A 21,962-nucleotide genomic window follows, 5' to 3' on the forward strand; every position below is an offset into this window, starting at 1 on the left:
TGGGTCACAAGAGAATTAATGTACCACAGCAATGGAGCACGATATGCAGATCGGAGAGGGAGGAAGAATGTGGAGCTCAGCAAATCTCTTCTTTCTCATATAAGCTGATGCTCAGCTTAGAGGAAAACCATACTAATGATGCAGCTGATGTCTTGTTAGAAAACATCTGAACTGTGACCAATTTTTCTTGACAAGAATTTTTATTCTGTATAAAMATGAGATGCTTAGTCATATGGAAAATAAAGACTAAATCAGTGATGTAATTTCATTCAGTGATGGAATTTCAAAAAGGTGAGGTTTTGCCTTTTATTAAAAAGAAAATCTTTTAACAAGTCTATTGAACCAGCCCATTAATAAGCCCTTCCCCATCAGTATCAAAAGAGAAGTGAGAGCACAGTGCCTAAAGGATAAACAAGGATATAAAATCTTTTCTCACTGTTTTAAAATTCAAAGTTTCCATGTCCCTGCATAAAGCTATATGTGTATGTTCAKGCACAAATAAGAGTGACAAGGAACAAATATCCTCAACAATTTTTAGCCTCTTGCTGTACACGAATGAAGGGCAAAACCAGAAGAAAATGTAATGTGTCAGACATCAACACACTTTTTCTCCCCCCAAGATACATGCTAGCTCTCCATAGGGAAMTGTGCAGGAAAGTAATTCTTGGGATAGAAAGCAGACTTGCTGATGATTTAACACATAMATTGAAGTGGGGGGGAAAGGGAAATGAGCTAAAGTAGTTAGGACAAGTTTCAGCAGCAGTTAATGAAATTTGGTGAGCCCGAGACAGAGAGGCAGATAAAGGGACTGTTGTCTCCCACAGGCCTTTGCCATAGTCCCTCTGAAAATGATTTCATWGTTTTCCCTTGGCATCCATGAAAAGGAGGCTGCCAGAACAAGGTCACTGGGCAGAGGTGACTGAGCACAGCCACACACCTGGCTGTCTCTTTGCACAGCAATTCTTTCCATGGCTGTCTGGCTAAGCCACATATTTGGTGTCTGTATAACAGGCAGAGATTTACACATTGCCATAAATACCAGAATTTCCCACTGTCAAATGTTGCCTCTGTATGCAGGGATGAAAAATTGCATTACTTCTTGAGCAGAATATATATATATATATATATATGTGGTTTTCTAAAGCTTTCTGCTTGGCTTAACACTTTGGACTTCCCATAAGCTATTTGGAAAAGTGGCACAAAGTCCAAAAAGTTTTGAAATTATTATCCTTACAGTTATGCTGGTATTTTCTGAAGTTTTCTTAAAGTTTACTAGACACTGCACAAATCAGTATTTTTTGTACCTCAGCGCATATCTGTGTCTCAAAGAGCAATCAGAATAAAATCAGGATAATGTTTAACACTCAAGTCACAKTATTCATTGCATAACTTTGGTTGTAGACTCAAGGAAATATGTGTATCTGTCTCCTGTATGTATTCTCAACTCAGGAGTCACTGAGATCATGTCTCTGTTCTGGAGGTGCTGTATAACTGCAATTATACACTTCTGCCAAGGGCCCTTTATGAATTCTTCATGTCACATTGCAAAACAAGAGTCCAGAAAAGCATTCAGAAAAGCCCACATGTGGATTTTATTACCATTGCCACCTTGTCAGCAGGCTCCTGACAAGCMAACCTTTGGACTCCCATGTTCTCTTCTAAATATTTCAAAGTCGTGTACAGAGATGAATGGATTAAGCTTCTAATCCTCCTTTTTAATATTAATTAAAASCAGTGCATTTTACACAGCGATAAGATGAGGCATTGAGAGAGGAAACAAATTTTGCTGCTATCACAGGTCTGGGGTAAGAATAAATYTCCCAAATTTCTGACTTTCCCTCATCTGCTGTATTCTGCCCCAGAGTACAATAATAGTAAAGCATAATAAAGCAAGCAGGTTACTTGGGGGTTTTCCCATAAATATTATTTTGCCTATATGCTTTATGACCAGCAGAATTTTGTCAATGAAGAGTCCAGAAATGCAGAAACCTGTTTTAACCAAAGAGTGAGGCATAATCCAGAGATGGCTGTTATCATCTAGTTTGCAATTCTGATTCTCAGAAACTTCTCCTGATGTTTTTTTACCTTCCTTAATCAAACCTGACTCGGAGAATAATGATATCATCCCCACTGCTGCTGTTCTCACTCTTATTAGCATTGTCCCTCAAAAGACTAYTAATGAATAACTGGTGGTAGCTGTCAGCTCAAGAAATCAAGCATTACACAGTTATGGAGACAATGTGTCTGTGTCCCTCCTTTAGGCAGTGAAATCTTGAAAGACCAAGAGTGAAAAGGAGAGAATGATCTGAAGAGTTTGTGCTTCTTATGGAAAGTGGCTTGCAGCAGTGTTCCCCAGGGCTGCCACTTCTATTAACACCATTTCACRAACTCCACAAATCATACATTACTCCGGGGAACCTGAGAAGTAGGTGCAAGGACCCTGATATAATGCTGTTGTGTGTAAAAAGCAGAAAAGAAAACAAGAGCAAAGGTAGGTATAATGGACAATTATCTCTGTGTATCAACATCATTTCTATACAGTAAAGCAAAGGAAAAGTGGGAGGATTTCAGACAAAGCAGGTGAACTTCTGAGGCATAAGCATTTGGATTCCAAGATCATAATAAAGGATGAGAGAAATACAGATCTCATAGTGACGGGGAAGCAGGGAGATCAAATGGAAGCTTGTACCCTAACTTTGCAGACAGCAATGAGTTAATTTGTTGTACAACACACTTGAAGGGTCTGCCTTCAATGACCCTGCCAGAGCTATCAATTCCCTGTAGGCAGGTCTAAGCACACACTGGTCCAGTAGTTGAGTCAGAGTCATAAAAGAAAGGACAGTGATTCCACCACTAAGCTTTCTTTCAATAGACCATATTGGTGGAACAATATCATCTAAAAAGGACCACTGAAGTCACCTGGTCCAATCCCTGCTCAGAGCAGAACCATTTTGAAACAGGATACTCGTGACCTTGCACAGTTAAGTCTTCTCCATGTCCAAAGATGAAAATTTTATTTCCCCAACAGGGAAATGGGGCTGAACTTAACGAGGCTCATATCAGTGGATGTCTGCAGGCTGGTAACATCCCTCTGCACATACATCTCGTTTTATCTTTTTTAATATATTCMTACTGGTTTTACTTTGTTTAACTGAACATTCAGTTAATCTCAGGCAGTATGGGAAGATGTATGGTGGAGCTAAAGGGATTATAGTTCCCTCTCCTCTAGCATTACCTGGTCACATGGCAGAAGAGAGCCACACATCCACCCACATGCTAATTGCATCTGACTGCAATCAGGCAGAGGCGATTCCTGGAGCCAAATCCTTGTCGAGTGTAAAATAGCAGGGCCTATTCAAGATGAAACAACTTCTGCCATTTTAGAAAAGCTAGAGATATAATCCAAAAGGCTTCAAAATTTGTTTCTGCTTTCACTGAAATCAAAGGAAAACTCCACAGGATTGTTATTTCCATCACTGCAACACTGGGTACATGCAGACAGGGAATGGACACTTCAGTACAGATTCATGTCTAGTCCATACATTATTTGTTCTGTGGTAAAGTTGAAACGTTTTGGAYAGCATCTGTTCAAACAGGAATGCAGACATCCAGCTTCAAATTACTTACAGGTTAAAATATTAATGCCTACAACATCAACAAACTCTTCTTTACTATGAGCTAAATTTTCTCACTCTTGGAGGCTTCATTTTTTCCCACTTACAATACAAAAYGTGCTGTTTCTTCCACCTCAGAGGACACTGGCCTTACCTCAGCCACTGTGTATAAAATAAGGTGTTGTTAGAGGGAGTGGTCACCGGGGTCAAAGTTGATGGCAGTGCTGGAATGGCACTGCAGTATCAACCACMTTGCTGACAGTATTTTTCCTTCTCAAACCTTAAACTTTTCCACACCTCTAAAAAGAAGAAGGTAGCCCCCAGGGAGGAGTCCTTCCACCCCACTGAACAGCTCACTTAACTGCACAACTTCTAAGCCATAAACCACTTGAGTAATCCCACTGCTCAACACGGGATAAAAGGAGAAAATAGCATTAAAGATTTAAAGTAAAGAACACAGCAAACTCAAATGATAGCTGCACCATTCACGTCATTACAGCTAAGGGTTTGTCAGCACTTTCATTATAATGCTCATTCCTCTGCTGTCACTCCAGGCTAACATTTGGCAGAGCATAAAACTTAAAGCCCAGACAGACACAATAAGAACACAGCAAAGAGAAAAGCAAAGGTTTCAAGGACAGCATCCTAAGATGCCTTTACGTGTCAGGAACAAACAGTATCTTACAAAGCATGATGCAAGGAGTTAAGCTAGGAAAACTATGATTTCTCTATTAGGATGGTGTGATAGAGAGAGGATTGAACTGAAGGTTCAGTGACATATATTGTTATGAAACTACTATGAATCCCGAAGGGTAAGTATTAGCATGGTAATTTCAGTTAAATTTATGCTGCAGYAAGTACACAAGTTAGAAAGAAAAGGCAGGCCACACACAAATATTACATCTGAATAGTAGAGATCCCATTAGTAATTCCATTACTATCCCCTCAATTCCATCCCCTCAGCTCCTTTGTCTCCCTCGTACCCATGTGGACCCAGAGTAAAGAAATTAAACCAGAACCAAGCTATGACAGAGATAAGAGAGGCTTAGGACCTCTCCATGCAGTAAGAGAGATAGCTAATGCCAAGTGTAAAYAGATTTCACTATTAGTTACTATTTTTTATATTTTTTAAAGTTTTTAACATGGTTGATTAATAGAAAATTGTAAGGACAACAAAGATAAAGTTACTATTGCACAGACTTAGTGCATTGGATGGTTTAATCATTCCCCATCTTTGTCAGTTGGTGCCGTGGGACTTAGCACAAGACTTTTTAATTTTGTTTCRGCATCAATGAAGATGCTTCTTATCTTTAAAAAGCACTTAGAGATGAACTGCACTATCTATACAACATATGATTGCTATTATTATCTCAGTAAATTTTTATGAGGATTTGAAGAATTCCAGTAAGTAAAAAAGAGCGTGCTTATTTCCCCAGTTCAGAATTAGTTATAACAAAGACTGTAAGATAACAACTATATAGGTCATCTAATCTCATTGATTTTGTTAGGGTCACATCTTCCTTGACTTCACAAATGACTGAAGGCTTGGACTGTGAGAGTCGCCCTCCTTTTGAAGGAAAGCAGCTTTGCCTCCTTCATAATATACATTCAAGTGTTTGAGAAAGTCTAGTGCATCRTTCTTAGTGCAGTGCAACTGCTGAACCATTTGTGCTCATCTTATGAGAGCTCCAAGGGCTCCCAGAAACAGGGTATTAAAAGCAATATTAAAACAAACACCTGCCCACACAACATCAGTTTAATTTGGTAGCAAAGGCACTGTAGTAATTAACAGTGCTGGTGTCTAAGAAGCACAGCTCTGTGATAAGTTTATCAGGTCATGCATGCCTGTTACAACATAAAATTTAATGTCATTTATCACAGAGATGAGGTGGAGCTCCCCTCTCCCGCTTGCCTGCGCTGTCAGRGAAGGGCATGCTGCTTGCATAAGGTACAGGTCACACATTTCAAAAGCATTTTCCTGGCACKCAGGCTTTTGCCTTTGTGCAAAATGCTGATGCTTTTGAGATTCACTGATTTAGCGTGTCACTGCACTGGCGTAACAGATGGCACAGGAGAGTAGAATGAATGAACAATGACTGAGGGACCATATTTCACTTTGTCCAGTGGGCAATCTTTCAGCATTATTCCTGATACAAGGCATCTATTATTCACTCTTTTAAATCTATCTGCKCCCTTTGGTTAACACTACCCAGTTAACAGTGAGATACATCTTCTGAAAAAAWTAGGCAAAATGTGAGTGCAGCGTGTGGAATTAATGGGAGAAAAGTCGGGACTTTTTAAACCTGAGGTCCTTGCTCCCTTCTAACATGATCACAGAACACTGAGTACAATCTCCATCACATATCTGACCACACAGCTCCCTGAATCAAACCCTGGTCCTCTGCTCCCAGGCCTCCTCCACAAAGCACAGATCTCCCGTGCCACCGAAGACCCACACAACACCTGAAGTGAGGTTTTACAAGAAGTTAAATGTTCTTGGGCTTAATTTAGACTTTGTGCTGAGCCTTTATACAAAGGCAAAACAATGCAAGGATAAAGCTTATAAGAAGCAAGAAAATGAGAGAATAGGTTGAAATTCTTCAAAGCAGCATTCACATGAGTGGCCATATTTATCCCTCACAAGGCACAAGGAGCAAATACAGTGGATTAAAAAACGCTGGTTTTAYCCACAGGTAAACAGGAAATAGATGCAATATGAAATGCAAAGGACAATCTCCCCTCCCTGTGAGTCATTGATATCCAGCAACATTCTAACATTTTGTCAGACCTCAGGCAGCTGTTTCACATATTTGGATGAGTACAGAAAGGAAAGAGTGATACTTTTAAACACCAGAGAGTATGTTAACATGGGAAGTGGATGTATCAGGTAGAAAATAAATTATAAGCTCTTCAAGTGTAGGTATTAAAGTATCAAGCTATGAAAGGCACTRCAGTACTCTATAGTAACAGGCCAAACATTACAGTCTAAAAATGTTACAGAAATGTTTACATAACCGGATCTAAGGACCTAATCCAATGCTCACGGACTTCAGTGAGACTAAAAATCTTGATGTAACTTCTTTTTTCTTKAAATAATCCTCCGGAACTGCAAAAGCAGTTTTGTGCTATGTATTTGAAGCCCAAGGGCTTTCTGCTGATAAAAATCCCACAAAAGCCATTATTTTCTGAAGCTACTTCTGTCTCTGAAAGTTAATTAACATTGGGTTGATTTAGTTTTAAGGTGAAAAGAAACATGGGGGTTTTTTTTGTCTTAATTTCCTTTGATTTTAACCAATGTGCTCCTGATGCACAGTTCTTACATGCTACACATTTTTTCTCATCTGGCAGCTCTCATGCTTTGATCATCAAGACTGCAAGAGGAAGCACGCTGTGTAATAAGGACACAGATCCTACTTCAGGGAGCAGTGTGGCAAAACACGCTTAGTTAGAGAAATAAATTGCCTATCCTTTGGGAAATTCAGGCATTGSGAAGTTTATTTTCATCCTTAGTGAATAAAAAATATTGAAGCCCCAAAATGTTCACTGAAATGTAGCTGGCTCTATCTTTTAATTTGGGAATATCRGCCAGGTTCTATTGAAATATTTCTACAGCAATATTGACATATTATAGTSCATACAGCTAAAAGTTTGCACAAGAAAAAAATATCAAAATGAAAAATAGAACTATAGTATTCAATTTAATTTTTAAAACATTCTGAATGTTTTCTGTATTAAGTTCTTCTTGACAGATTTTAAATTAGGTATTTTTCAACAGTAAATTTTTTTTCTCTACAGTTCACTAGAAATTTTAAATGTTATCAGCTTTCAAAGAAGCAGTAAAGTAAGGTAGAACCACTGAAGCTGCCCCAACTTTTAGGAATGCATCTGCACTTGCAATATTTTATAAATTGTCCAACCTGTGTCTGTCATCCACATATCCAGGAAGGGAGAGAAAAAAGGGAAATATTTTATTACTGCTATTTTAATACCTATACCAAATTCATAGAATATGTAGTTTAAAAGTGTTTAAAAGCTAATGCAGTGGGCATTTTCTAAACTCAATATTTTATATTAACAGAAAAATCATTACAGTAACACTCATGAAAAGATATAAACAAATACTTTTTTACAAGATTCATCCTTGTGAACTGCTAAAGACACCTAAAAGTTGTTTTAATTCCAAAGCTGGCTTCCACATCACCATTTTTACACAGTTCAAATCCTTAAATAACCTCCAGCCAGTCAGAAATGTGTCAAATTATGCAGTACCTATTGCTGTACTGTCCTCCAAACCCCAGATTTTTTATTGGAATTTTGAGCAAATAGAAGACATTCAAGCATGAAGTCTGGGCAAGGTCAGCATGCTCTCTGCCTGGGCTGGAAATGATGTGGGAACTTCCACTTGGTTGGTCTCAGTGCAGCTTCAAAACAGTGCAAAAGGGATTTGAGGGAAGCAAGGTCATGGAGAACACTCGTCCTCAGCTCTGCAAGGTGGGAATCCTCACAATGAAAGCATGATCAGATTTTCCTGCCATGCATCCAAACTCGCATCAGGGAAAGCCTGACAGATATAGGGTATCAGGAACAGCAGGAAAATGACCTTATGGTGGATGCTGCACCCACTRTTTTATTCCTGTGCAAGCCCACCTGCAGCATGATGAAAAGGAGCYAGTTTCACTCAGAATGCAGAGGTAGAGCCATTCCACCTTGTTCTGCATGGAGAGTGACAGAGCAGAGCACGTACCTCTGAGTCAGGCTGAAATACAGATAGCTGTGCACAGATGGATGAGATAAAACTAAATTTTTCCCAGGAGTTTTGCATTTGTTTTCCCAGTTGAAAAGTTATATTAATTTCTTGCTGAAGGTCATTAGAATAGTTCTGTGTGTAAGATCTATGAAGCAGATAGGAATTCAAGTGAAAAAAGATAGGAGTCAGAATAACCCTTTGCTAGTGTATACCTGGAGATTAAAGGTAATTTAACCTCTGCCATCACTTGTGGTTGGGCAGTTGTAAAACCTCTCACATCCAAACCTGTAGCACCCAACACCATCTTAAGGCTGATCCCCCAGCTGTGGAAATGGGCTGGTTTAAAAGCACATTTGATTCCCTGACAAATAGAAAGATCTTACTGCCAAAAAAAAAAAAAAAAAAAAATTAAAAAATGGGCCAGGACTTTGAAGATAATCAATTCAGTGGAGGACAAAAAGCCTCCTAGGCTCTGACAGGTCTTTCTCATACATATGGAGTGTCTGTACATCATAAAATGTATCAGTCAGCATGTCGGCATTAATGAATACCGACAGCATGTTGGCAATAATGAATRTATGAAAAATACAAGAAAGAAGTCAAAGCCTGGGAGCAAAGGACAATGACAGCTTCGATCACTTTTTTATAGGTGTGCTTTCTAAAATATCAGAATTAAAACTGAGTTACAAAGTCTACAGTGGATGGTGCAAGTCCCCTGCAACATCAAATATAAGGARTCCATAAAAATTGCTTCTGTCAAACTAATGATCTTTATATATGCTGTTGAAACACCTGAAAGTGTTCACCCAGTCAGTGTGAACAACCCAAGATGAAATAAAACTTCAGCTACTTTTGCAAAAACAAAATACAGCAGCTCCAGTGGTCAGTGAGGTACAGGAGCTGCAAGTGACCATTCTGATGAACAAACCTTCAGAGCTTCCCAAAGAGCAAACWGGCCCTACCATCTGAAAGGTTCCTGAATTCAGTGTAATTCTTTATCTAATTCCACTCAACCATTTAATTTTAATGAAAGCATTCTAAACAACATTTAATACCATTTCAGTAAGGAAATTTGTATAAAATAAGAAAGGAATCATCATCATTTTTTTAAATGATCATTAGTAATCCCTTCTGCCTTGAAAACTGACTACTCCTTTAAACAAATTTTTAAAAAACTTATTTATAGGACAATGGGGTCCTGCTTCCCCTTYGCATTTAAGATCACCTCAGCTTTGCTTTTCATATGAAAAAAATGTTCTGAACTGACTCAAGGTCAAACCTGCTAAAGCCCAAAGATCATCTAGTCTATGTTGCCCTCACCCTTTTACAGACCCAGATTTTTGGTCTGAAACAAGAGGGCAATGTCATGTCAGTTGAAATGACAGTTTCAGACTTGTATTTAAACACATTTTGGTCCTGGTGTTAGTTGCCTTCATGATGAAAAATTTCTGTGCTGTTTACTGCTTTAATATTCTAATACCATAGGATGAAACAATAGCAAAACCTCCCTGCCACAAACAGGTGTATAAAGGGGGCAGATGTTTAGTCAAGGAAGAACYAACAGACATCAAAAATTATCATATAGGTCTTTGCCTATTATATATGAATACCTAAAATGATAGTTTCTTTGTATTATACACATTTCATAAAACCAAAGCTTCATGTTTTAAGAGAAAACATTAAACTCAAAATATGGCAGGAAATTTCTATATGAAACTAAAATGCAGAATATTTTTAAAAACAGAAAGCAGAGGGGTTTTTATTCTTTTCTGTAACCATACCATGTAATACAGTCATATACATTTAAACTAGAGTTACCAAGCCAGATCCCCAGTTTTATTACAGTTGCTTGTAATGGGGGCCTCTTCAAATTAATCTGCAGCACATTAAACTATTCAGTAGACTAAGACCCAGAGTTAAAACTTGCTTTCCCTGAAAAAAAAAAAAAAAGGTGTAACGAACTATAATGCTATGTAGAAAAAATTCTTTAACACTTAAAGTGCTGAGTTTTGAAGGAAGCATGTGTTGGAAAGGAGTACCCAAAAACAGGAGTGTGCTTCCTCCCCAGTCAGCAAATCCCAGCATTAAAACTGACAGTCAGTAATACCTAGGAAATACCTGTGCRTTCCTTTTGTGTACTAAGATGTCTTAGATGTGCTGCCAGAATTGGTCCTAACAAAACAGAGTTAGACCCAACCATCAAATCTAGTGATCTTCCATTTCCACAATTTATTCAGTARCATGTTTTATGCATCAAAACAGAAATCATCTGATAAGATATTAGAGTAACAAAAAGCCTATGCTTTTTTTTCAAATTGCTGAGGAAAACGGCTATGGTACAAAGCCTCTCTTTTCAAAATAACAGCTGCTTGTACCCTGCAGGAAAGAGAAGAAAAGAAATTGGGCTTTTGGATCCAGCAGGGGTTCAGCAAAAGGGATAAAGAGCTGACAAATTTCAAAACACTGCCTTAACACATACCTGCTACCAGGAGATCTTGTTTGCAAAACAACAGCAAAAATTAGGGGGGGCAGGAGAGTGGAATGGTGTGACTCGAACTGACAGATGAGGTGCTGATTCCAGACCATATGTATTGAATTCTCCCCCAGAAACTGAAAGAACAGCCACAGAGTCCATCTGGTCTCCGTGCTGCAGGATAAAGCCTCCTTCGCTCAGGGCACTCAGTGCWGCACATGTATGAGATTCAGCTTCACCTTCCTGTGATTATCTTCRTACATTCCCCAGCAAGCTTGTCTTATCCACTTGACAGCTGCCGAGTGATCTGGGCAGTGCCAGCGCTGTCCCCGAGCCAGTGGCACGTTAATGGACAGCAGCAGYGCACAAGATGTGACAGGGCAGCCGAGCACAAGGTTTATCTTGCATTTCCTCTGTACGCTTCCCGAGCCACTGCACAAGTGTCAGCACTTAGTGGAGCTGATTCTCCCTATCTAAGMAGCCCTGCTAAGGCTGTGACAGTGATGCCTGTTTGAAACGTTGCTCTGCATTCCAAACCAGGCCAAGACTGCATCAACTGAGGAAGGAAAGGATAGTCAATAACTCCTCTGAAATTATGCCACATTCTTACTTGAGGAACGACCAGATCTAATTCACTGAGCTCTGTGATGCAAGAGAAAGGTGTGAGAGAAAGGTTGGTAAGCAGTTAAGAATATATGCCCTGTATTTCCTTACATCTCTTTTGCCATTAAATACAMCAAGTAATTAGTGCTTTGTGATAAAATACTGTTGAGGCTGTCTGAATAGTCTTGTAGTTATTTAATAAATTACTGAGCAAAAGAGTGAATTTAGCCAGGCATCCACTGGTGAGGAAACTGCTAATTAACTGATATCCATGCAGGCAGCAATTACCCTTCTCCTCCCAGACAAGAAGAATATCTCTATTCCAAATATGTGTTGGGAAAGACYTAAGAGCAATAAAATATACATCTCTTGCAGTAGGAAGCGATTTGGAATKGCATAGCAATCAACCTAAAGATTTCAAATTATGTGAACTAAACACAAGACAAGACAAAATAAAGAATCTGTGCTTTATGTAAAGGAGTGAACTGGCTTCAAAAATAAGTTTCCAGCTGGGACCAGATTGCAAATGCCTTTATTCACTCTGCGGGAGTGGTTATTCACGCGAACAGTCCCTGCAAAGCCAGGGAAACAAACTCACATGAGCATGTAGTCACGACTGTGAACATGGAGCTTGCCATCTGACCTCCTAAAACAGCAGAATCTTGTGATGCCTTTACTCAAAAMACCATAGGGACATTGGGGTTGTGTTTATTCTCCTTGGACATGATTTTGCTGTCATTCCATATATTATGTTTTAGGAGSAAATTAGCTGATTTAATATTAATTTATGGAGAGTTTTTAATTCCTACACATTTGGTCAAATTTTCAGATTGGTGTCTCAGCAACAGATTTGTAGCAAACAGGATGCTGGGATTTATCAGGCTTGCACTCATTTTGGCTTTTTGGATGTCCAGCCATAAGGCAGACCTGCCATGGCCACCTGGAGCTGTGCTGGTGGCACCCTCCTACCCGCACATCACACAAGCGTGGGCACAAAGGCAACCAAGAGACTCCCCACGGTGAGCCACAATCAGGGGTTCCTGGAAGAGTGTCCAAACAGCTCTGCATCCTCAGTTTAATGACCCASGAGGGAAGGGATGTTTTTAGAATCAAACTGTTCTGATTACAAGGGTTTTACATAAAGGCTGAATAAGAAATGTAAGGAGTACAATTGGTGCCCTAAGGGGAAAATTTCGAAAGCACATACATGATTTAAGCACTAAGCTGCAAGAAGCAGTTAGAGCTAATATCCAAAACTGGAATCCAAGCCTAGGACAAGAGGTGCTTTGGCACCCAAAGGCCAGCAATCAGGCTAAATACCAAAGCTTAAAAGCCCACACCAGAAACCAAGACACAAGCCAAAGGCTAGGACTGAAATAGGTCCTGAATGCAAGCCAAGTTCACAAAATGAGCATTTTCAAATAGCCACAGACCTCAACTACTGAGTAGTCAGAACAAATTTAAATTGTCCCTTAAAAAGCACAGGTGTTAACWCTGGGAGCACTCCCAGGCTGACCAGAGTCACCATGGCTGGGGACTTGCTAAAAGGGTCAGCCCAGCCACCATCCTTACCAGCCACCACTGAGGTCAGTCTGAGTCAGTCAGATCCAGACTAAAGCTGGGAACAGCTCCCCTGGATTACAGAGATAACTGAAGCCCATGGCAGCCGCACACTCAGCTGCAAAGTTTCCCAATGGAAAAATTAAGCTATGCAGATTTGCAAAGTTCCTTTCTGGCATAAGCTCAGTGGAAATGCAAACAAAGGCAGTTCCAGATGAAATATGAGGAAAAAAAAAATGAGCCCCAAAGAGACTACAGAAGCCTCCAAAATCCCTGAACTAACAGAAGATCTTGTTACAGAACAACATTTCAGTTGCCTTTTTCCTCTATTACCTTTCTGCTGATTATAACACAAGTCTATATACAGGCTGTGCTGCTACTGTGTTCCTTTGCCTCCATACAGATAAACAAGAAATTCCCCTCTGATAATTTTACAARGTAAACATTTTCTAGTGTTAGCTTATTCTTAATGAGAAATGGGTAACAAAAGGATTAAAAAATAACCTTCCAATGTATAAATTAAAATAATAAATTCATCTTAATGTCCCTTTATATGCCTCATTAGCACATCCTCTGGAGAACACTTGATGGTTTTGGGAGCATTTCAAGAACCACTRCAATGTTGCTTAAAACTACAATTAAGAGAAACCTTAAATAATAATCTCAGAGAACAGTTTGCAAATAGCCCATATACCAGAATACATTTTTGCAAACTTTAATAGTTCAATTCTTACTGGAGATGCAAATGAAAAATCAACGTAAAGGGAAGCAATATAGACAATTTCTTTATCTTCCTCTCCGATTTTTTTCAAGGCTATAAAGAACTAATGGGGATTGAAGTTTAACAAGTCTCTCTGTTCTGCTGACGTGATGGAAATAAAATAYACTTGTACAATTACCTTCACTGCTATAGATCTATTTCTTCTTTCTCAAAGTGTTTGACAAAGTACCCTTATTTTGGCAGACCTGCTTTCCTGGTAAAGCCAGCGTTTCAGTTACCAACTTTCACTTGCAATGGATTTCACTAAGTCTTTGTTTGAACTCAAATAGTTACCATCCTTCAAACCTCCCAGCAGTTGGCTTGGTGCCACCAAGCCACAAACAGCACTCTGCAAAATTGTGATCACTAAAGAAGCACAATGCAACAGGCTAGAGCCTATAAAAGGAATATCTGAAGCTGGATAAATGTAAAAATCCTGATATTACACAATATTAGGGGGATTTTCTAAAGGAACAAGATTAACCCTTTTAACTTAAGCATTCCCCACAGCTGTTTATAAGCCAAGAGCRTTGCATGGCTCTTGTGTCATAGAAGCTCAGGAATCACACAGTGGCCCTCAAGTACTTAAAGCTTTACACAGCCTACTTGGCCAGCTCCTCACTACAACTGGAATTTAAGACAAAGTCCAAAAAAAAACCAAACACCAAAACAGAATATAATGGGAGAATCTCACCAAAACACATGCCCATGTTATTATCAGACAAACAGTCCCCTTCCCACACAAATACACCACAAAGACACGACTGGTTTTGTCTCCTAAGACATTCTCTCAGCCTGAGCTCCCCTGCTACTCCTTTATGGACAATTGCTACCAAGGGCAGGAGGAAGAGGCTTTCCCTCAGYTGGTCCCTTGCTCCCTTTCCATGAACTGCAGGTGCACCACCAGCTCCCCCTCTGTACCCAGCTTACCYCCTAGAGATAACCATCCCCTGATTATTCACATAACAAATCCATCATGAAAATGGAGCTGATCAGAATTTTTCTTAACCCGGTAAAAGATGCCAGTTTCATCTCAGAGTAAAAACATTTTGCAGAGGCAGATTTTTGTTCTATCTTTTGGTAGCTGGTTTTGAGTATTTTTCTGGCCACTCCTGCCCTGTAGGAYAGCTCATCACTTTTGGAACTCAATTCTCCTGGTTGACAGATCTTTCCTGCCATGGAAGTGTCAAGCTTCCTAAAAACACCCCATCTCTGTCTGAGCAGTGTCAGGTGCACACAGGGACAGGGCAAGGCCAGCATGGCAAGCTTCACCACCCCATCCCTGATTTCTGTGCCAGCTGTCAGCAGCCACAGATTGCACTCAGGGGCAGAGGAGGAGCTGGCCAGGCAGGCAGGCACTGTGTCACTCCGGGACTGCAGAGCCCAGCTCAACCTGCCAGCTCTGGAAGGCGTCACAGCAGAAGGAAAAAGCAAGAGGAGATGTGGTTCTTCAGCTGTTTGTGCATATGTGCTTTGTTTACACTGCAGCTCTCAGAGGCTGTTACATTTAATTGCTCTGAAAATCACATGGTTTGTACAGACTTTAGATGAGATAGTAATTCTTAAAATGAGAAATACAAGTACTGACCATAAGRGTCTTGAAAGAACCTATTAGAGCCAGTCATAAAAACTGGAACTCAAGAGGTGTTGAAATAATTATTTGAGATCATTACAATCTATTGTGGAGATGTTCATCAGCTTGCCAATCCTTACCTGACAAAATATATCACCTTACCTGACAATATATATCAAGAGCCGGCCCGACAAGCTCTTGATATTTAGCATTTCCCTGCACTAATTCCACATAAAAAGTGATACTATCATGATACAGCTCTGGGAAAAAAATTATTGTATGAATGTAATGGATTATTCCAATACAACATATTAGCTTGTTCTTCCTTTGGAAACACACCAAAGCAAGCAACCTAATTTGTAGATTAATTTCTGAAGTTGCATTTTTGTTTTCAAGATGAAAATTCAGTAAATCTGTGCACAGAATTTTGTAAAAAATTCCGTACAAAAAGCTGACTGCCATTTTCCTTTACACACGTCACTGCACACAACCCATTCAAAACTAATTAAATACGATGCTGCTGCTTTTGTTCTTTAATAACTCATTACTATCAGATCACTTCTTTTCTAACACCAAGGTCAAGGGACACAGGGTACGAAAATTAAAAGGCTGCAACTGCACTTCCACCAYAGCCCTTCAGCCTGAGCTCCAGTCGTGTCATAGCTGAGCTCAGTTCCAGTTTGGCTGCAAATATCCTCAACACTGTGTGTGAATTCCTTCCCCTTGAAACGCCCTTCCTGTGCCATTCCTCACACATCTCATCCACAGGGTTCCCCTGAGGATCTTCATCAGACAACTTTATGGCTCTTTCCTGAGTGACTGCAGCAAAGGAATTCTTCATCAGCCAGAACCGAACAGGATGAAAGAGGCCAAATAAGAGGTTAGGATCTCATCCAGTTTATTTCCTCAGCTCAATGATGCAATTGAGCTTCCTTTTTTCACCAAGTATGGTGACTCCTTCCTGCCTCTCCTAGCCTGCCTTCCTCACCCCTTTCAGAAAGGCCATCCAATCTGAACTGGATTTTAAAGCAGAAACATATTACAGATTTTTGACTGCAACTGACAGAGGCAGAATTGAGCACACGTTCAATCCACGTGGTTTATGTCACTGAATACTCCTGGACACACACCTCCTGGAGAAAGCTGCCAAAGCAAAGAGCAAGGGATCTGTGTGCTCACAGCAGGAACCAAGGGATGCTGTGCCCAGGCCCTCACTACACCTGTGCTTGTTCCTGTTTGCAGCCCTGCTCCAGCAGGAAGATGAGACCACAGAAGGTGTTGGCTGACACTGAGGGCTCCAGGACACCCACMCAGCCAGAGCAGAGGTCCAAACCTGCTCCCTTGCCCTGCTGACACCACCCAATGCAGCTGCTGCCCTCACCTTCCAACAGCRTCCTGTGATCCTTCAGCATCCCACCTGCCCTTCCCTGGATGAGTGAAATATCACCAGAATGCCTACTGCTTATATTGCTCCTCAAAAAAGTATTTCATTTAAACTTGCAATGATGAATACATTGTACTCATTTTGTGGCTGGAAAAATGAAGGTAGAGAGAGCTGTAGTGGTTTAATAACCTTTGAAATGAATRCAGGTTTACTGATTCCCATTCTTCTGACACTGGAAAACCCAAGAAGCATCAAAAGCAGCCCAAACCACTGAGCTGCTTTACATTCTATTTGTTTCCAGTCATGTCTGAAAAGCTCTAGAAGCTATTTACTCTCAGAATCTTGTTGCATCTTCCTTATTAGTACTACACCACATCAAGAAAAGCCTATTGAAAAATACACATTTGCTCGTTAAAAATTAATCTAACCTATTTTTGAGATGATTGCTCCAATATGTGCACATCTTGCAAGAAGTTAAAATATTTTAAATAAAATATTAAATTAAAAATAAAATACTGAGAAATAAAAATAATAAGAAAGATACTAAAAATCTTTTAAAGGAATTCTGATTTGCCATTTTACAGCAAGACTTCAGAGACAAAGCAGCATAGAAACCTACAGTTTAAAATTTATGTGACAGTCTCATTATTTAAAGGGCCAGATATATGGAGGCATCAAAAGTGGCTCAGGAACAAAAGGATGCTTTAAGAAGACAAAAATATAAGTACACAATAATGCCATAAAGCTGACACATTATATTTAAGGTAGATAACTCAGTAATTAAAAATTGGCTGAGCTAAAAACTAACATGGTTCTACTAAAGTAGCTTTCTCAAGGCTCAGGGTTACTACTGTGATACACAATTATTCCTGATGTATTTCTCAATTCTGCACAGAGCAGGACCTTGCTAATCTCATTATTTCCTTTTATTTTAACTGTACAAGGAGACCTAGGGGAACAGGCTACTCTGTTTGTGACAGTAATTGAATATTTTTTCCTAATGTTATTATAGCAATAAAACAGCAACTACATGCAAAATGAAAGAAGCATTTGAAAATCCCTGATRGTGCACTTTTGCTACTGCAATATTTTGTCCAATGAGTATTTGCAATGGAGATCATTTTCAGCAATGAAATTAGCACAGTCTAATACATTCAACATCAGGCCTTGAGGCTACAGCCAGATAAAATACCCCAGAAGTGACTAAAGATGCATATTCAAAGCTCAATGTATCACATTAAGCACATCAATCAATAAAAGTTAGGCTGCACACCTGCATCTCATGCACTTACAGAGGCTGCTATCACTGAAAGGCTCGTATTCCAAAATAAGTTGTATCTAAATTTTTCTACAAATTTACTCAGGAAAAACACATTACTGGATATTATGCAAAATGCAGAGTCCCAGGAATAACGTTTTCTCTCTATTTCTTATTTATGTCAATGATAAACTTCTCTCTTCACTCTGTCAGTGACAGATTATAACTAAAGGTGAACATGATATAATTTTTGAGCTGAACCTTTGTGCCCTAGCTTAAAAAAAATCATTTTACCTGTCTAATTTCACTACCTACCTTCATCAGAGAAGAGCTGTCATATTTTGATGCAAATTCCAGCAATTTACATGTTTCAAGCTGGCAGACAATGTCTTCCTAGAAAAACTTGCCACCCTTCCACAATCTCCTGTGAAATGGCAAGCCAGGTTAGAAAGATAGAGGAGATTGGATTACCTGTCTGCACCAGATCATTGTTTCTAGGAGATAATCCATAAATGATTAATCCTGCTAATGTTATTGAGCAATGTAAGGAGGGCTGCCTGTGACCTATTTCACCCTCTTACACTGTTGTTGTAGCATCAGCTTTACTGTATAAATCGAACTGAGTATTTTCATTCTCTTGTTTTTATTGAATTGCAACTGTAATTTAATGTTTTGTCTCTGTTTCTTTCAATATTATTTTGGCATCTCTTGAAAGGACCATAACTGTTGGTAACACCCACATCCAAGATGCCAGTGGACACATAGGTAGCTAACTTCTTCTCCCTCTCATTTCCCTTGTACTTTATTAAATTACATTATTTCAGAAAGTGCGGGTGTTTTTAATGTTTTGTGCTTCAGATTTTCTAGAATATTTTGCCAATTGTATAACAAGATTGAAAAAAAAAAAAATTAAAGCCATCCATTCCTTTACAGAATCGTTACTGCAATTATTTCATAACAAAGGAATTTCTAGTTGAATTCACATTTCAGAATTGCAACAGCTGAGAAGCATAGATATTATGCAAAGTAGTTCTGTGTTATATCTGTTTTATACAGAGCATAGAAACAGAAAAAACATCCCATTCCTACAGCTGGGGAAGTCAATAGTCCCAGAACAAACTTCCTAAACCTTGTCACTTCCATAGGATTATCCTGCTAAACCTGGAGTCCCTTTWCACACCATCCTATCCCATCAATTTTAATTGTTTAAATTTACACTGCTGCCCTATAACACTRTTAACATGTAGTAACTTAGAAAACTTTCCTCTGAAGGCAGAAAAAGATTCTGCACAGCTAAAAATAAGCATCTGTCACCATGAATATGCAATAAGGTACCTGTGGCTGTAGCACTGGAGCAGAAAGAGCACACTACAAGTCAGAGCTCCTAGGAAAGGTTTCTGATCCACCTGGCACTCCAAAAGGGAAAAAAAAAAAATAAAAAAGAACTGCCAGGGAAGGTACCTACACTACTTGAGCACTTTATACCATATTTATATAAATGAGGAAAATGCTCAAGTAATGCCACCTGTGAAATAAAAGGATTCGTCAAACAAAATGGCAGCACCAAAAAATTCTAGCATCCCTACCTCTTGTTTTTTTAAACACTTGGAGAATTAAAAGGCAAAATAGAAGTTCATTAAGTAATTGAGGAAGTTATCACCAGGACAATTCACCCTTTCGAGAGCTATGCCCAAATAAACAGTCTGTAGAATTACAGCCATTACCACTGAAAATTAGGGTATAGCTACCAATGCAATTACTAATCAATAGCCCAGAAATTGCCTGCTATTACAATTTAAGGAAAACACCTGCAGACAAACCAAGAGAAGGGTGTCATTTGCAAAACAGCTCATAAAACCAGGAMTTTCTGGCAATTGTTTCAAGTGGAAAACTGCAAAGATAAAATAYAAAGTCTATGAGTCACTCAGATTTGCAGGACTCACTGGACCCTAATTTAGCCTGGAGTAAAAACAGAAAATGCACTGACTGGGAGCACTGGCTGCACTTCCCCCTCATCTGAACTGTAGCTGTAGATCATTTGCTGAGAGTTTTCAGCCAACAAGGGTAAAATGAAGGGACTGAAGAATGAAGACTTTTTCTGTAGGAAGTTCAAAGGAGCGACTGCAGCCCAAATAAGCTTGGAAATACATAAGTAATCTACCAGGGCATGAAAAAGAGTTTTTATAACCAGAGTTTTTATAACTTTTCAGAACTGCCAACAGCAGAGAGCTGCAGAACTGCAACAGAGAGACCCAGCCGTGGTCTCACAAACAAATGGAAGAGTAAAAGAGAATCTTTATTATTTCATCTACCTTAATATTAACATTTGTTAAGGAGACAATGGTGCTTAGGSTAGTAAATTTTGTCCTGTCCTATAAAACCTCAGCAAAATAACTGAACTATAAAACATGACGTTCTCTTCATTTGTTGAAACACAGATTCTGTCCCACTCACAGAGAAAACATGGACAGGGCATCATCCCACTTGTSCCTGGGTCTGTGCAAGAATCAGGAGCAGGGAGTGGGATGAACATTTCCCCAGCACAGCTCTGAGGAGGGCCAGGGAGATCAGCACCACACAAAACTCACAGCACACACCTGAGTAACTCCAGCTTTGCAGTGTACCCCAGGTCATGGCCTGACTCTGCCTGTTGGTGCACTTTGCTGCGCTTCAAGGATGAGGAGGCAGCGGACAGCCCATGCATCATTCCTCAAACAAAGTATTGTATTCCAGTGCAACAACTGTGAAGAYGGGCAGGGAGAATAAATTCACTGAAATGCAGAATTAGAATTAGCAAAAGAAGGAGGAAACCAATCCATAACCAGAAACTGCCACTTCCCATCCTTTTTTTGCTGCTATTTGTGTTTCACTTTTAATTCAAGATGAAGCCAAGGAGTTTTCACAACCGTGCAAATCTCACACAGCAGAAAGATGTCTTTGCCAATAAGTTTTTAAATTTGAAAGATACCTTTGCTTTACAGTAATCTTGCAGAAAGGAGCAGTTGGGCACAGATGTTTAAAATGCCATTTAAAACCYGCTCTCTTAAAAAGTCTTTTTCATTTTCTTCCTGTTTCAGTTGAGTTCCTAGAACATTGTTGATCTATAACATAGTTTTCAAACTTCAATTTCCTCTTATCAAATTTTTCTAATAGGCCGTCAGTGAATAATCAGACATTTTACATCAAAGTATTTTTTTATATCAAAAGTATTACTGTTTACCCTTTAAGAATAAACACTACTAACAGAATCAGCAAAAAACCCAAATTTTGTGRATTAGATTAGGCTCTCCTGTGACTAAACCATTAGGACTTAGACAATTTATGGAGCTCTAAGACATTCCATATGAATTTTATTGGGGTTTCTCACTGATGCTAAGGTCCTGGAATTTAAGGGTGAGTTACCAAAATGAAGTTTTGTGTCTAGATGACTTTTTTTCTCAAAAAAGCCTTTTTACTTTATACTAGAACTGTTTGACACCAAAACAGGTAAAACAATGTTCTGCCCCAAAAGTTTTACAGTTTAAAAAATATTATACTGGAACTTGGTATTTCCACTTCTTGTCAGAAAGACTTTTTATGGAACTGCATAACTGCTGGATCCTTGTTTACAGTTTGTGCATTAAATGTCAGCCATTGTGGGAGAGGATTATACTGCAAAGGACTGTGTAAAAATCAGAACTTTATCCACCTGCAACAGAGAATAACATGACCTGTGGTAATAGAGAGCATAGCAGACATTCTTTGAATGCTCAGGAGGGTCAGGAGCTTGACACAAATATGTTTTTGTTTAGAAATTGACAATCCTGTTGTTTTTTTTTTCCTGTCAGATGGCACAAAACACTACAAAGATGCTTGAACCCAAGTGATCTTATTTTGGAAGTTATTCACGCCTTGGTTCTGAAGAATATTCTATACTTTCCARTTCCTAAAAACCACCAATACTTTGAAAAACTGCAGGAAAAAGCTCCATGCAGTGCAAGTTACACTGTT

The sequence above is a fragment of the Malurus melanocephalus genome, unplaced genomic scaffold (assembly GCF_030028575.1).
Source record: "Malurus melanocephalus ecotype Western Australia unplaced genomic scaffold, MMel_1.1 scaffold_452, whole genome shotgun sequence".
NCBI lineage: Eukaryota > Metazoa > Chordata > Aves > Passeriformes > Maluridae > Malurus > Malurus melanocephalus.